General features: G+C 41.7%; 1 protein-coding gene across 9 annotated transcripts in view; it reads right to left on the bottom strand.

The window, feature by feature from the left end:
- Window positions 1-16179, bottom strand: part of NCKAP5 (NCK associated protein 5) — a 978205-nt gene that overhangs the window by 137447 nt on the left and 824579 nt on the right. The window lies entirely within an intron of this gene.

The raw sequence follows: 16179 nt of genomic DNA on the forward strand, positions 1-16179 counted from the left end.
GTAGTGTCAGTTGTAACGTCTCCTGTTTTGTTTCTTAGTGAGGTTATCTGGATTTTCTCTCTTCTTTTCTTGGTAATCTTGCTAATGGTCTATCAATTTTATTTATCTTTTCAAAGAACCAGTTTTTTGTTTCATTTATCTTTTTATCTTTTGTATTTTTCTGTTTCAATTTCATTTAGTTCTGCTCTGATCTTGGTTATTTCCTTTTTACTGCTGAGTTTGAGTTTGATTTGTTCTTGTTTCTCTAGTTCCTTGAGGTGTGACCTTAGAGTATCAGTTTGTGTTCTTTCAGTTTTTTTGATGTAGGCATTTAGGGCTATGAAATTTCCTCTTAGCACTGCCTTTGCTGTATCCCCAAGGTTTTGATAGATTTTGTCATTATTGTCATTCAGTTCAAAGAATTTTTTATTTCCATCTTGATTTCGTTTTTGACCCAATGCTCATTCAGGAGCAGGCTATACCATTTCTGTGTATTTGCATGGTTTTGTAGGTTCCTTTTGGAGTTGATTTCCAGTTTTATTCCACTGTGGTCTGAGAGAGTGCCTGATATAATTTCAATTTTCTTAAATTTATTGAGACTCGTTTTATGGCCTATCATGTGGTCTATCTTGGAGAAAGTTTCACGCACTATTGAATAGAACGTGTATTCTGTGGTTGTTGAATGAAATGTTCTGTATAAATCTGTTAAGTCCATTTATTCCAAGGTATAGTTTATATCCATTGTTCCTTTGTTGACTTTCTGTCTTGATGACCTGTCTAGTGCTGTCAGTGGAGTATTGAAGTCCCCCACTATTATTGGGTTGCTGTCTATCTCATTTCTTAGGTCTATTAGTAATTGTTTTATGAATTTGGGAACTCCAGTGTTACGTGCATATATGTTTAGGATTGTGATATTTTCCTGTTGGACAAGGTCTTTACCATTATATAATGTCTCTGTCTCTTTTAACTGCTGTTGCTTTAAAGCAGTTGTTTTGCCTGATCTAATAATAGCTACTCCTGCTCACTTTTGGTGTCCATTTGGATGAAATGCCCTTTTCCATCCCTTTAAGTTTATGTGAGTTCTTATGCGTTAGGTGAGTCTCCTGAAGGCAGCAGATGGTTGGTTGGTGAGTTCTTATCCATTCTGTGGTTCTCTATCTTTTAAGTGGAGCATTTAGGCCATTTACATTCAATGTTAGTATTGAAATGTGAGGTACCATTGCATTCACTGGGCTCGTTGTTGCCTGTGTACTTGTTTTTTTTTTTGTTTGTTGTTTTTGCTTTTTAACTTGTATTTTGTTTTATAAGTCCTGTGTGATTTATGCTTTAAAGAGGTTCTGTTTTGATGCGTTTCCAGGATTTGTTTCAAGATTTAGAGCTCTTTTTAGCAGCTCTTATAGTGGTGGCTTGGTGATGGCAAATTATCTCAGCATTTGTTTGTCTGAAAAAATATTATATCTTTCCTTCATCCATGATGCTTAGTTTCACTGTATACAAAATTCTTGGCTGAAAATTTTGTTTGAAGAGGCTGAAGATAGGGCCCCAATCCCTTCTAGCTTGTAGGGTTTCTGCTGGGAAATCTGCTGTTAATCTCATAGGTTTCCCTATATAGGTTACCTGGTGCCTCTGTCTCAGAGTTCTTAAGATTCTTTTCTTCATCTTAACTTTGCACAGCCTGATGACAATGTGCCTAGGCAAAGATCACTGTGTGATGAATTTCACAGGTGTTCTTTGTGCTTCTTGTATTTGGATGTCTAGGTCTCTAGTGAGGCCGGGGAAGTTTTCCTGGATTATTCCCCCAAATAAGTTTCCAACCTCTTAGAATTCTCTTCTTCCTCAGGAACACCGATTATTCTTATGTTTGGTTGTTTAATGTAATCCCAGACTTCTTGGAAGCTTTGTTCATATTTTCTTATTCTTTTTTTTCATTGTCTTTGTTGGATTCAGTTAATTTGAAGACCTTGTCCTCAAGCTCTGAATTTTTTTCTAATTTTTCAATTCTATTGCTAAGACTTTCCGAGCATTTTGTATTTCTAAAAGTGTTTCCAAAGCTTCCTGAATTTTTGATTGTTTTTTAAGCTATCTATTTCCTTGAATATTTCTCCCTTCGCTTCTTGTATTCATTTTCGGATTTCCTTGCATTAGGTTTTGCCTTCTCTGGTCCCTCCCTGATTAGCTTAATAACTAACCTCCTAAATTCTTTTTCAGGTAAATCAGGGATTTCTTCTTGGTTTGGATCCATTGCTGGTATACTAATGCGATTTTTTTTTTGGGGGGGGTGCTGTTAAAGAGCCTTGTTTTGTCATATTAGCAGGGTTGGTTTTCTGGTTCCTTCTCATTTGGGTAGGCTCTGTCAGAGGGAAGGTCTAGGGCTGAAGGCTGTTGTTCAGATTCTTTTGTCTCATGGGTATTCCCTTGATGTAGTACTCTCCCACTTTTCCTATGGATGTGGCTTCCTGTAAGCCAAACTGCAGTGAACTGCAGTGATTATTGTCTCTCTTCCAGGTCTAGCCACCCAATGAGTCTATCTGGCTCCAGCGGGGTACTGGGGGTTGTCTGCACAGAGTCCTGTAAGTGAAATGTCTATGGGTCTCTCAGCCGTGGATACCAGCACCTGTACTGGTGGAGGCAGCAGGAGAGTGCAGTGGACTTCATGAGGGTCCTTAGCTTTGGTGGTTTAATGCTCGATTTTTATGTTGGTTGGCCTCCTGCTAGGAGGTGGCACTTCCCAGAAAGCATCAGCTGTATTAGTGTGGAAAGGGATCAACGGTGGGCGGGGACCTAGAACTCCCAAGATTATGTGCCCTTTGTCTTCTGCTACCAGGGTGGATAGGGAAGGACCATCAGGTGGGAGTGGGGCTAGGCACATCTGAGTTCAGACTCTCCTTGGGTGCATCTTGCTGCCGCTGCTGTAGGGGATGGGGGAGAGATTCCCAGGTCACTGGAGTTGTGTGCCTAGTAGGATTATGGCTGCCCCTGCTGAGTCATGCAAGTTGTCAGGGAAGTGGGGGAAAGCTGGCAGTCATAGGTCTCACCCAGCTCCCATGCAAACCAAAGGGCCAGTCTCACTCTTACCATGCTCCCTCCCACCCTGCCCCCCCCTCCCCTTCAACAGCCCTGAGTCTGTTTCCAGGCGGAAGGTGAGACAGGCTTGAAAACTTGCCCCAGGCTACCCACCTCCCAGCTGAGAAAGAAAAAAGGCTTGGTTCTTCCCCTGCACACCAGATTTGCGCCCTCCTCTGAGTTCTGGCCAGGAGGTGTCTGGCCCTGTTTAAATTGTTACAAAGTTCAGCTACAGATTTCCTTCTTCCTGTGGAGTTTCACCCCCAGCTCCTTTGGCCACCCTCCTGATGGATCCCTGTGGTGCCATGCAGAAATGGGCTGTTAGGGGACACAGCAAGCTCCCAGAGCCTTTCTGCTGCTTCTTCTACTCCTGTATTTCACTCAGCTCTCTAAACTGACTCAGCTCCAGCTAAGGTCAGAAACTTCTCCCACAAACAGACCTTCGGCTTCTCCAGTGGGGTGTGTGTTTGGGAGAGGAGGGTCTCCCTTTCCCACTTCCGCAGTTGGGACACTCACAGTATTTGGGGCATCTCCTGGGTCCTGCAGGAGCAGTGGCTTCCTTTGCAGGGTCTGTGAGTCCTCTCGGGATTGCTAGTTTGTTCTTGCAGTCGATCTACAGCTAAAATTCATAATATGAGCCTCCACATGCTGCTCTGTCTGGAGCTGCAATCTAGTCCTGCCTCCCGTCCACCGTGATGAAGGTGATATGCATTATTTTTCCTTATTTAATCCTTATGGTCACTTTATGAGGTAGAAACTCTTATCAACTCCATTTTTCAAATGAGAAAACTGAGGGACAAGAGGAGCTAAGTAACTATTAAGTCAAGGATTTCAACCTGGACATGAACTTAAGGGCTGCCCCTATGGCACCTCATTCTCTGCCACTATATTGTCTTATCCACGTTCGAATGTTGGGGTACAACGACGAACAAGCACACTCCCTGCATCAAGGTGCTCATGGGACAGGCTGAGCAGGCACCTGCAACATAGTGTGCTGTGGGAACCCTCAGCAGAGGGGTTCTGGGGGTTCTCCTAGGGAAGCTGTAGCTAAGTCTTAGCACAGCTAAGAGATGTTACGGAGAAATAATTACTCAGGAGAGGGGGCTGTCTTAGTCTTTTCAATTGGTAAAACAAAATACCACAAAATGGGTGACTCATAAACAATAGAAATATATTTCTTGCAGTTTTGGAGGCTGTGAAGTCCAAGATCAAGGTGCCAGCAGATCCAGTGTCTGGGGAGGGCCTATTTTCTGGTTCATAGATGGTGCATTCTCACTGTATCCTTATGCAGTAGAAAGGACAAGGCAGCTTTCTGAGGACTCTTTTATAAGGGCACTGTCCCATTCATAAGAGCTCTCATGCTCATGATCTAATAGCTTCCCAAAGTCCCTGCCTCCTAATGCCATCACCTTGGGGGTTAAGATTTCAACATATGAATTTGGGGGAAGATACAAACATTCAGGCCAAAGCATGGGTCAAAAAAGACAGAAAGGTCTTTCTGAGAAGAGCATATGAAAAGGTCCAGAGAAGAGAGAGAATGTGATATTTTCTGCAAAAAGTTCAGCAAGACCACAGAGGCAAGTTCAAGAAGGGAATGGTGAGAGACATGTCTCAGCAATCAGGAACCTGGGTCAAGTCACACAGTGAGCAAGTAAGTAGCTGAGTTAGGATCTGATTCCATCACTTTCTCCAAAATACATGCTTTCCTCTACTCCTTTGTCTACCCCATACTTTTCCCAATGCTGGCCTTGGCTGTGGGCCTCCATTACTCTTATCTATGCACAGAAAGGAAAGGTCTAGAGGAAGAGACTGCAGATGGGTCTCTGGGAAGAAATGTAGACACAGTGGACATTCACACAGCTTTGATGCCTTCTCGGTATGCTTCTTCCTAAAAGGGGTGGCTGGGGAGGTAGGGGGTCAGTCCAGGGCCCTCAATTATGCTGCATGCTAGAAAAGAGCCACTAGCACTCCAGAGATCCATAATTGGCAATCCTGAAGACAGGCAGTGACTCCTCCTGCGAAAACCAAATGGTTCCATATGTTATCCAGATGGTCAGCAAGAAACTGTACGTGGGCCCTGCTCTTGCAACTACAATGAGGAGACATTAAAATCGAACGATTATCACTCCACTTTGGAAGATAACCTCCAAAGAAGGGAAAATGCCGTGTCAGTGTTTTGGAAAACCAAAAAAAAAAAATTATGTAGAATTATTTATAAGATGGGTGCTTACTTACATTATTAAAGGAAAGATTAGAACAAATGAAATTCACAGTTTGAGAGATTACATAATCACTGGGACCTTCACAGCCTGCAATATTGACTCTCACAGTATTCCGCTGCATGGGGGCTGGGAGAATAAAGAGATGAGAGTGGTGATGAAAAAGTGACTTTCGTGATGTGCACTCATCTGCATTTTACAGCTCAACGTCCTGGTTTTAATAGGACATGTTGCTGGAGTCCCATTCATTTTAAAACATTTGTGAAGATATATTACATAAATGCAATCTCTGGCTGAATGTTCAATGAAAGCCCATCGTCTCACTTCCCTTGATAGTTAATACTAAGTTGTGCATTATCAGGGTTTCCAACTTATTACTTCAGTTTGCCTTATAGGCTTTGTTGCTACAGATCTGCATCATGGTTTCCCTGTAGCTTTATCCCTAAAGTAGTTTTTTAAATCCACTGTTACTTTACCCCATGGTAAGAAACGCCTTGTGGTATTATAAACGAGCAGTTGAAAATTGTTATTTATGTGGCTTCCTAATAGCAATTTGAAATATAGGGCATAAAATTACTAGCTTACAACATTGTTCAATATTAACAGTGGGAAGGGTAATATGTAAAACAGACATTAAAGGATTAGCTGCAAAATACATTTCACTAAGCTAAATCATTTCTTGGCAAATGGCAGTTTCCAGCTAATACGCAGGATTCATCAAGTCAAGTGGATTTATTTTTATTTTTCTATTAGTTTGTTAAATATATCCTATATTTAAACTTCAATTTTGCAGATCTGTTTTTCAGGCATATTAGGGGAAGCTTCTGAAAACAGAATCTGAGATAGAAGTGATCCACTCAACTCAAAACTACTCATCGATTTCCCCAGCAAATCCTCTGAGTTGACTAAAGATGGGATTGTAACATCTCAGAGAAAAGGGCATGGCTATGACATTGCAAACATTTGTATGACAGATTAGGAAGTTACAACTGCCTCAGAAATTTCACTAAAAACGCATATCTTCCCCAAGACATAAAACAATGTTTCCATTGTTTTTGCTTCAGACTCTACAGACAGGCAACACTCTGTTCTAATCAAGCATGTCTGAAGTTGGGTAAACAATGTGAATCTGTGAAGCAGGCACCCAGAAAGAAGGCGAAGAGAAATTCCTAATCTCCTAGGGTGGAAATTGTGAAGTATTAAGCAGATATTCGATGCATAAATATAAATAACATAATCTCTCTATTTTCTTCTGAGACAGTCCGTAGTTACCATAATCCTAAAATTATTCTGTCTTCTTAAATCCCTAAAGATTTTTTAATTTTCATAAACGACTTTGATGGAAACTTTTTTCAAGATGCAAAGTTATCTTTCTCTGAGCTTTCCTTTCATATTATATACCATGTGCGGTATTTGCAACCTCAGAGAATACCAAAAATGAGTTCTTATTTTTCAGAGAAATTGGTTATGGATCTATAAATAACTATTACAAAGAAATGAGCATTATAGAGAGAAGAAGCTGCTCTTAGACTCATTTGAGAAACTATGGGGAAGTTCAGATTCCCAAGAGTAATTATTATGGTAAAATTAAGGGTTTGCTTTGAACACTTGTTAGTATTCAGCCGATTTTAAAGACAACAATTTTTTTCTTAGACTGTGGGTTGGAGACTACAAATATTTCTCCTTAAATGCCCCATGTTAATAATTCCAGGGGTTTAAAAACATTTATTACATATAAATCTATACTGTTTTATTTAGCTATTTCGTGTGGGATGGTAAATTTATTTCATAAACCCTTTCCTATTGGTAGAAAACTAAGGAAATCAGATGCCCTTAAACTTGAATGCACAAAAATTTAGTCATTGTGTAACATGTGAATCAGTTATTCAAAAAGCCAATGGTTGAGTCACAGAAGACGTCACCAAGCCCAGTGCATCATCAAGCTCTACACTGGAGCAAAGCCCAGGTCCACACACTGTGGCTAATGTTAACTGCCTTATCAAAATACCTCAATTGACTGGAATCCAATAAACCAAAATTCTCCATTAGAGCCGACATATTTAAAACAAAGAGGATAATAACTATACAACTAGCTTTTCAACATGCGGGAGAAAACCTGAGTTCAGCCTCATGAATGAGCTTCCCTCTCCATGGCTATAAAGCAGGTGACCACAGGTGTCATCATAATCTTGGGTTTAAATCCTGGCTTTGTGTGACTAGGGCAAGCCACTTCATCTTTTGAGCCTTCATTTCCTTTAGGGACAAAATACCAATACTAGCTCACAGGGGCTTACCGGTGATTTCAAATTCAAGAGATGGAGCTCTTGGATTCACAAGGTTGTGGTGAATCCAAAGGTTTCTTTAGCTTGGCAGCAAGCTAAAGAAAAAGTGCAAAGTCAACAGCAGAGTGTTCAGCTGAGGTAGAACAAACACAAGTAGCAAGGGGAAGAGGGGATAGGTAAAGACTCCAGGAGGTTCATTTTGCCAATGCTGAGTCACAGTTGCTTTACAGTCAGAATGTCGGAAGCAGCTTGCTGGAAGCCCCTGCTTGTTTCAATGGATTTCCTTTCCTGTCTCCGCAGGAGGGCTGTCCATGCCCTGAAAGGCACTGCTCCCTTGACGGAAGTACGGGAGGACTTCCCTGCTGAGGTGGAACACTGGCTCCCTTACAAGATGGCCTCCTGTGATGGTGAGCAGAGCTAGTGTCTTCATATTCTTCCCTCTCTTCACCCACCTGACATTTCTGCCCTGCCTTACTTGCCTGAACACTCCTCAGTTTTCCTGATCTTGAAGCTAACTTGGATGACACTTGTCCTGTTACTACCCATGGTCCCTCATATGACACAGAGCTATGGACCAGCTCTTAGTAAAATGTCTGGGCAGACAATCAATGAAGGTGTATAAAATGGCAAATGAAGACTTGAGAATTCTACTCCATATAATCCTTCCTGATCAATCTCCAGGAACTGACAGTTTCCTTTGCCACAGCACTATCTAGACATGACCTCTCAAAGATACAAATAAAGAAGAGCGTTACATTTCTTCTATTCCCTTCCTTGAACTGCAAATGTCTATAATTACTAAGTATAATTACAACTGTTATTATACTGTCACCGCGTGGTACTGGCAACATATATCTTACAATATGAAAATCCTTAAACAACTTCTTTCTTACTCGTTTTACCCAGGACCAAGATAGACTATGCCACATGGCACCAAAGTACCATGTAGCCTGCTGTTGGTCCATGGAGTGACTGTGGGAGTTTTAAATTCCTTTTCACATTTACTTCTTGAATCTGTCACTAGACTCCAGAATCATCTGAAGGAATCAGGCAGTTCTCAATATGATCTCATTATTGACATTTATGTTGATCGATGTTGGCTCTTACAAAATTGGAATCTACAGATCAATTTCCTTATTAGATTCTTTCTCACTGCTGCCATAATCATTTTATCACACAGGCTGCTGCTATCAGATGCTGGTTTATCACTATGTAATGGGACAAGCTAAATTAATTTCTCTAGTATGTTATAAGAAATAATAATAAAAAAAATTCCTGGTTTTAAATCTCACTTTTCTCAAATCTTAAGAAATTCCCTGATGTTTTTGTGTGTAAAGAGGTTAATTTGAACTTATTGTCCCTTAACACTGTGCTCCATGAGAGACCAATGGTGAATTCTAAGAGCAACTCACAATTCTCCTGGAAACTGTTTTTCCTTTCCTTTCAGAGAGCTTCAGATGTCAGATTAACCTTGGCCAACTGGATAAGCAGGGGATAATGTCAGTGCCTCTGGGAGGGTCCCCAGCACCTGGCCAGGTAGCTCTACATAAAGGAGGAGTAACAGAGCCTCCAATGCTGCTTCACCCACAACTGACCGTATGATGGCCAAGAAAATATCAGCGTGGTTTGTGTCCACAGAACCCACCCCTGCTCTTAGGAAGACAACTCAGAGTGTATGCTTCACTAAGAAATGCTTGGGAATGACATCAAATATAAAGCAAATTTATCCAAATATTTTCTAAAGGTTAATGTTAAATTCTTTTTCTTTTTTTTAAGACAGTGTCTCACCCCGTTGCCCAGACTGGAGTGCAGTGGCACGATCATGGCTCACTGTGGCCTCCACTTCTCTAGCTCAAACAATCCCCATGCCTCATCCTTCTGAGTAGTTGGGACTACAGGCACATGCCACCATGTCTGGTTAATTTTTGTATTTTTTGTAAAGGTGGGGTTTGCCATGTTGCCCAGGCTGGTTTCCAACTACTGGGCTCAAGTGATCCACCTGCCTCGGCAGTGTGGATACCTTGAATCCCAAAGTGTTAGGATTACCAGCATGACACCATACCCAGACCTAATGTTACATTCTGTTTAGGAAGAATAATCTAAGCAATTGCCCTGTCTCTACAGACTTACAATTTCTAGGACATGAATAAAGAAGATTCTCAGGAGTTTCCGACATGAGACCTCAGGAATCCATGAATAGGGCCGGGCGCAGTGGCTCGTGCCTATAATTCCAGCACTTTGGAAGGCCAAGGCAGGCAGATTAACTGAGGTCAGGGGTTTGAGACCAGCCTGGCCAACATGGTGAAATCCCATTTCCACCATAAAAACAAAAACAAAACACAAAAACTAGCTGGGCTTGGTGGTGTGCACCTGTAGTCCCAGCTACTGGGGAGGCCGAGGTGGGAGGATCACTTGAACCCAGGAGGTGGTGGTTGCAGGGAGCCGAGATTGTGCCATACACTCCAGCCTGGGCGACAGAGTATGACCTAGAATTCAATACATTAATTTTTTTTTTTCTTTTGAGATGGAGTCTTGCTCTGTTGCCCAGGCTGGAGTGTAGTGGCACAATCTTGGCTCACTGCAAACTCTGCCTCCCAGGTTCAGGCCATTCTCCTGCCTCAGCCTCCCAAGCAGCTGGGACTACAAGCGCCCACCACCACGCCCAGCTAATTTTTTGTATTTTTAGTAGAGATGGGGTTTCACCATGTTAGCCAGGATGTTCTCGATCTGCTGACTTTGTGATCCGCCTGCCTCAGCCTCCCAAAGTGCTGGGATTACAGGTGTGAGCCACTGCGTCCGCCCAAATTCAAGACATTTATAAACTTGGAGGGGAAAAAAATGCATCTTTAGTTTCATTAAACTTGAACCAAAATTCAGTATTTCCTTCAGTTATGAATGGAGGCATCAAACTACAGTGCTATAAACTTGTGACTTTGTCTCCAACAGAAATTACAGACATTTTATCATATTATAGTTGTTGAAAATATCCCTAAATGTTGTGTATGTGCATCACTATTTAAAAATCATGTGAAACTTGCATCTTGTGCTTGTTATTTCATGCTTTAGAAAGGAAGCACATGTATTACCATGTCATATATGTTTTTCCAATATTTTGGCAACTGTACTTCAATGCAATTGGCTTTCTTTATAATCTTGTCTTTTATGCATTAAAAGCATTATTCTGAGAAGGGGACCATAGGCTTCCTTGATCTGAAAAAAATGGTCTATGGTTAAAACTTGGTTATAAACCTCACTGCTCCCCAATCCTCTGTCTCACGTTGCATGTGGCATGGAGCCTTCCTGTTGTGGCTCGGACTTCCCACATGTGTGAACAGGAATGGGTGAATTTCAGGGATCCTGAGTTCTGCCATTTACCTCTAGAACCTGGAGTCACTGGCCCTGGTTGGCTAAAGAACTTACGTTAATTCAGATCTCCACTAAAATAAATTAGCTTCCTTTTCATTGCCAAGCAGAGCACTACAGCTATGATTGTTATGTATTGTTGCAATCTAGACCTTAATGGCATTTTAGCCCTGTGGTGAGCTCAAGAGAAACTATTTTCAAACTTCAAAAGGCCATTAAAACATGTGCAGATGTCTGGAAAATTAATACTATTATCTAACTCTCACCCTTTGCCTGTAGGAGGCAAAGAAGAAACAAGGCTCAAGAAAGATATTAGAGATCAATACACGGTCACAAAGCAAAGAGCTGCCCTTCTAGGGAGCGCAGATGGGGATGAGTGAGAAATCCCACAGTGTTTCTGAAGAGACTTTTTCATTAGATTTTTTTTTTTTTTGGTTGAAGTCATTCACTTAATCCGTTAAAAAATTAAAGAGGGAATGAGGATGGGACGGAAAGTGGAAGGAGAGAGAAAAAGACAAAGATAATTTTCTGCCACCCTACTTCAATTTGGATGTTCAAGGTCCAGAATTCTCAAGAGTGGAAGCATTAATTCATTCACATGACAGAACCTGAATTTGTCAAGGTTGATGCTGAACAAGCTCCCGTCTGTTTTAAAGCGTTTTGCATCTTGAAAGATTTGAGCTGCTTCTGTAAAACTCTCAGTGTAGGGAGGTATTCTCATAGATGGTTTCAAGGCTTTCATAAAGTTTTCAGAACCACAGGATATTCTCTCCCCTTCCTTCATTTTATTCTCAACAAATGGTTATGCTATAGGTGTCCCAGGTATTCCCCAAAAACCCGAAAACCAGACTTAATTTTTTTTTTTTTTTTTGAGACGGAGTCTCATGAAGGCTTTATATTTTATCAAAACATGGGGAAAGTTTTTCAATTTTGAAAGAGAACAGAGAAATGGGATAGCAGGTATTTTTAGTCAGTGTTTTTATTTGTTTGTTTGTTTGTTTTAAATATAGGTAAAGCTGATCATTGGAAATACATTGAGAATCCTTTAGAGAATATTACACAGATTTTCCTCTCTGCATAGCCCTTTGTAAGAAAACCTGAAAACATTCATGGATTGTGGGTAACACATTCTTTTAAATAGGAAGTTTTCTTTTTAAATTCAAGAATAAGCAAGACGGGCTGCTGTCAATCAGGATTACACCTAGCTTTTGGGGACAGAAGAAAATACTTTGGTGGCATAAACATACAAGGGTTTATTTTTCTTAAGCTAGAAGTCCAGAGATAGGTGGTCATAAAGATTTTGGGGGTTGTTACTGCATCATAACTTGGGCTTATCCTGAGTGATAAAGTGAGGCAACATAAAATGTCAGCCAGCAGGACCAAGTGACAAATACAGTCTGAAACAGGGTCATGTATCAAAAATCTCTGGACCACATTTTAATTGTATTGGGGTGAGTGAGATGGTGGAGAGGAGGCAGGCTGAATGTGGAGCTCCAAAATAGATGAACAGAACAGTGTGTGGACTCACACCATGATCTTTTGCTCCAAGAACCACCATGAAACATACCAGGAAAACCAAAAGAATTCACAGATCCTTTGAAAGAAGCAGCACTCCACTGCAAATTCCATGAAACAGATGAAAAACTGAGTTCCCAAAGTGTGAGGGGGGAAAAACTACCTCTGAACACACATCCCCAATGGGAAATGTGAAAACTCCAGATCACTCACGGGAGAAGGATTTAACCTTACCTAGCGATGAAACGAGTTTAGGGAGTTGCGAGAAATATAGAAGTACAAGTAGCAGTGGGAAGTGCCTTGAACGTACTCCCAGCTTCTAGCTTGAGCCCCAGGAAGCCATCCCTGATTATACCTCACAGGGGCCCTCCAGGAAGACAACCAGAGGAATTGGGGAGGGGTTGCCGGGCAAAGGAAACTCTCAACTGAAATTGGTAATGGTTTCAATTGGGCACAAATTCTCTTGAGCAGAGTTCAGGAGACCAGCAGGAGCTGTTGTGGATATGAGTGAGCCAGCAAAAGAGCTACTGTGGACAGAGTGGGCAGACAGGGAGGGGAGAGGTCTGAAAGCCATGCTTGCTTTCTCAGATGGGTAGCTCATAGTCTAGGGCAAAGTCTGAGTGGGGAACTGGACGAGTGAGACCCACCTCACCAACTGCCTGGGAGCTGGGTGACACTTTCCCCCACTTCCCTGGTGAACTATATAACAGAGCAGAGGCAGCCAGCATCCCCTCTGGAACATAACCCTGCTGACCTGAGACTCACTCCCCCATCCCCCACAGTGGCCATGGCAAGCTCCACCCAAGAAGAGTCTGAGCCCACATGTGCCTAACCCTGCCCTGACCGGATAGTATTTCCTTACCTGCCCTGGTAGCTGAACACAAAACATAGAGACTCTTGGGAGCTTTATGGCCCCACCCATTACCTGAAAAAGCAAAATACTTACTCTGGGCATCTTAGGGCAAGCTTTGAGCCCCCTACTACTATCTCGGCTGCTGTTCTCTTGAAAGTGCCACCTCCTGGCTGGAGACCAATCAACTCAGGCTGTTACAGCAACTCAGAACAGAATAACCTTGATCCCAGGAAGGAAAAGACAACACTTGATTCCACTGCACGCAACATCTTGGCTAACCAGAGGTCCTGAGGGTGTCTTTTTTTTTTTTTTTTTTTTTTTTTTTTTGAGACGGAGTCTCGCTCTGTCGCCCAGGCTGCAGTGCAGTGGCGCGATCTCGGCTCACTGCAAGCTCCACCTCCCGGGTTCACACCATTCTCCTGCCTCAGCCTCCCGAGTAGCTGGGACTACAGGCGTCCACAACCGCGCCCGGCTAATTTTTTGTATTTTTAGTAGAGACGGGGTTTCACCGTGGTCTCGATCTCCTGACCTTGTGATCCGCCCACCTCGGCCTCCCAAAGTGCTGGGATTACAGGCGTGAGCCACCGCGCCCGGCCCTGAGGGTGTCTATGTGACAACTTCACAGCTAGTGTAAGCAGCATCCGAGAAAGACAGCACATTAAACATATGTATAACCAATGACACTTACAGAGTCCACTTCACTCCCCTGCCACCTCTACCAGGGCAGGTCCTGGTCTCCAAGGCTGGGAGACCTGAAGATGGACCGCATCACAGGACTTTTTGGAGACATTCCATAGCACCAGCCTGGAGCCTGATAGCCCCACTGTGTGGATAGGCCCAGAAGAGCAATAACAACCACTGCAGTCCTGCTCTCAGGAAGCCCCATTCCCAGGGGCAAGGGGAGAGCACATCAAGGGAGCACCCCGTGGGACAAGAGAATCTGAACAGGCTTGGCCAGCAGGTTTGACCTCTCTATTGAATTAGTCTACCCAAATAAGAAAGAACCAGAAAAGTAATTCTAGTAATATGACAAAACAGGGTTCCATAACATGCCCAAAAGATCACACCAGTTCCCCAGCAATGGATCCACACTAAGAAGAAATCTCTGAATTGCCAGATAAAGAATTCAGAAGATTGATTACTAAGCTACTCAAAGAGATAAAACATAAAGGTGAAAATCAACTTAAAGAAATAAAAAAATATGGGATATGGATAAAAAAGTATCCAGAGAAACAGATATCATAAAGGAAAAACAATCACAACTTCTGGAAATCAAAGACATGCTTAGAGAAATGCAAAATGCAGTAGAAAGTTTCAACAATAGACTAGGATAAGTAGAAGAAAGAGCTTCAGAACTTGAAGTCAAGGCTTTTGAATTAACCCAATCAGACAAAGGCAAAGAAAAAATAATTTAAAAAAATGAATAAAGCCTCCAAGAAATTTGTGATTTTGTTAAACGGCCAAACCTAAGAATAATTGATGTTCCTGAGGAAGAGAAATCTAAAAGCTTGGAAAACTTATTTGTGGGAATAATTGAGGAAGACTTCCCTGGCCTTGCTAGAGATCTAGACATCCAAACAGAAGAAGCTCAAATAACACCTGGGGAATTCATTGCAAAAAGATCATCACTGAGGCACATAGTCATCAGGTTATCTAAAGTCAAAACAAAGGAAAGTATTTTAAGAGCTGTTGAGACAAAACCATAAGATAACCTACACATGAAAGCCTATCAGATTAACAGCAGACTTCTCAGCAGAAATCTTATAAGCCAGAAGGGATTGGGGTCCAATCTTCAGCCTCCTGAAGCAAAATAATTGTCAGCCAAGGAATGTGTATTCAGTGAAACTAAGCTTCATAAAGGAAGGAGAGATAAAGTCTTTTTCAGATAAACAAATACTGAGAGAATTCACCACAACTCAGTTAGCACTACATAAAATGCTAAAAGGAGTTTAAAATCTTGAAACAAAACCTCAGAAAATGCCACAATAGAACTCCCTTAAAGCATAAATCTCACAGGGCCTATAAAACAATAACACAATGGAAAAAAAAAAACACCCCAAGGTATTAAGGCAACAACTAACATGGTGAATAGAACAGTACTTCACATCTCAATACTAATATTGAATGTAAATAGCCTAAATGCTCCACTTAAAAGATACAGAATGGCAGAATGGATAAAAATCCATCAACCATATATCTGCTGTCTTTGAGAGACTTACCTAACACATAAGGACTCACATAAACCTAAGGGATAGGGGTGGAAAAAGATATTCTATGCAAATGGAAACCAAAAGCAAGCAGGAGTAGCTATTCTTATATCAGACAAAACATACTTTAAAGCAACAACAGTAAAAAAGACAAAGAGGGACATTATACAATGATAAAAGGAATAATCCAACAGGAAAATATCAGAATCCTAAACATACATGCACCTAACACTGGAGCTCCCAAATGTAATGGGGTGACTGTGGGTAATACATCTTTTTGGATGGGAATGTTTTCCTCTTGAAGTTCAGAATAAATAAGGAATATCTCAGGATTTCATTCAGCTGCAAAGAAACAGAAAGCCTCACTCAACAGTCACTTCAGCTTATAGGGATTTATATTTCTTACATAGCCAAATGTCCAGAGGTAGGTGTTCCAGGGCTTGTGTAAGAGTTCATTGATGTTGTCAAGGAATTAACTCTTCCCACCTTTCTGCTCTGCTCTGCCATCTTTTACTGGGGGCTCACGCCAAGATGGCTGCTGCACATCCTGGCATTTCTTCCACCCTCCAGATAGAGAGAAGGGTTAAGAGGGGATGAAGAACATCTAGAGCCATATCTGTCCCTCCTTTATCAGGTAACATAAGCTTTGTCATAAATCTCTATGGCAGATTTCCTTTTAGGTCTCATAGGCCAGAACT

This window comes from Macaca fascicularis, chromosome 12 (genome assembly GCF_037993035.2).
Source record: "Macaca fascicularis isolate 582-1 chromosome 12, T2T-MFA8v1.1".
Classification (NCBI taxonomy): Eukaryota; Metazoa; Chordata; class Mammalia; order Primates; family Cercopithecidae; genus Macaca; species Macaca fascicularis.